General features: G+C 43.5%; 1 pseudogene; it reads left to right on the top strand.

The window, feature by feature from the left end:
- The first annotated feature begins 215 nt into the window (after nt 1-215).
- On the top strand, nt 216-1,235 carry LOC143599852 (E3 ubiquitin-protein ligase ATL4 pseudogene; annotated as a pseudogene).
- Nucleotides 1,236-1,728: the final 493 nt, after the last annotated feature.

Raw genomic sequence — 1,728 nt, 5'->3', positions numbered from 1 at the left:
CAAAACCTTTAAACCCAACACGTACTAAATACCCTAACATATACATACATTCAACCAAACCAATATTAAAACTCACGTGCATGTCACGTGACACACCCTACAACACCAAAAAACCACAAAGCATTTATACCATCACACATTCACCGGTTCACCCTTCTTAACTTCCGCCACAATAATATTACAATTACACACACTCACACGTCACCACCACCACCACCGTCATAATATTAATGGCTCTATACAACCCACCGCCACCACTCCTCACCACCGCCACTACCACCACCACCGACCCCTATGCCGCCAGCAACATATTATCACCACCTCATTCATCATACGCTAATAACTACTCATCCACCTCAACATCCTCATCCATAATAATCGTAATAATCGTAATCTCATCCGCTATCATTGTCTCCGCCTCAATCTACCTCCTCCTCCGCTTCTTCTCTCGCGCTGTCCACTCATTTCCGCCCCAAAACGACACCGTTTCTGATCGTTTTACCTATACCGAAAATCGCCAAAATAGTCATGATCACGTGATAAATTTCGGTACGGATAATAAAGTTGACATTGACACGTCACTCCCGCTGTTTAAGTTTTCGTCACTTCCGGATACTAACGCCGGTGGAGACTGTGCCGTTTGCTTATCGAAATTCGAACCGGTGGATCAGCTCCGGCTGTTGCCGATGTGTTGCCACGCGTTCCACGCGCAATGCATTGACGCGTGGCTGAAGACGAATCTGACGTGTCCGCTTTGCAGGTCGACGGTTATTCCGACGGAAGATGACGTACGGAATAAAACACTCGCCGGAACCGGCGTAGGAAGGAATAATAGTTTTAGAATCGAGATCGGAAGTTTAAGCCGGCGACGGACGCCGTCGGATTCCGGCCGGAGATCGTACTCAATCGGTTCGTACGAGTACGTGCTTGACGACGGATACGAAGTTCCGGTGGAATCAGCTCACCGGAGTCACCGGAGAGAAGTTTCCGATAAGGATTCCTGTACGCCAGAGATTCAAGTATCGAACTTAACGGCGGAGATAGGCGGCGGCGGAGGAAGCGGACGGTTGAACTGGTTACGTGATTACGTGGACAGAGTATCGATATCGTCACGGTCGCAGTCGTTTCGGAGCTCCGGCAGGTTTTTCGCGGGAAGTAGTCGGCGGAGTGAGGAGTATGATGAGAGAGTGGGAGAAGAGATAAGTGAGCTTTTCCGGTGGTTGTCAGGGGTATAATTGTAAATTTGGTTAAAAGGTAGTGTGGTTTAATGGTCTTATTTTATTTTTCTTTTCTTTTTTAAACTTTTTACGGAAGGAAGGAATCTCTTATCTTTTTCTATTTCCACTCCGGGAATTGTTTACGGCAGAGTGGATGGTAAAAGTGAGATTTGGTTGGTTAGTTGCATATAATTTTGGGAATTTTTATATTGAAAAAATTATATTTAATAAATTCGGTGAAAGTAATTTATGGTAATTAGTTGTAGCTCGGTTTTGCCTGGTTGTTGGGGTTTTCGTTTACGAGGGTTGTCGAGTCATATCTGAAGCGTCTATTAACCAGTGAAAGTAATTTATAGATATACTCGAAACAAATCAGGAACATTTAAAATTATGTTACATGTAGACTTGGTAAAGATATTGTTAGAAAAAGGATATAAGAATCAAAGATGAAAATCAATTTTGTGGAAATTCTTGTTTAACTTGCTAAATGTAAATTTGGTTACCTAATTTA

Source organism: Bidens hawaiensis, unplaced genomic scaffold, assembly GCF_021521415.1.
Source record: "Bidens hawaiensis isolate Kalapana, Puna unplaced genomic scaffold, B.hawaiensis_p1.1 tig00052996_1, whole genome shotgun sequence".
Classification (NCBI taxonomy): Eukaryota; Viridiplantae; Streptophyta; class Magnoliopsida; order Asterales; family Asteraceae; genus Bidens; species Bidens hawaiensis.
This window is presented reverse-complemented; position numbering and strand designations above follow the sequence as displayed.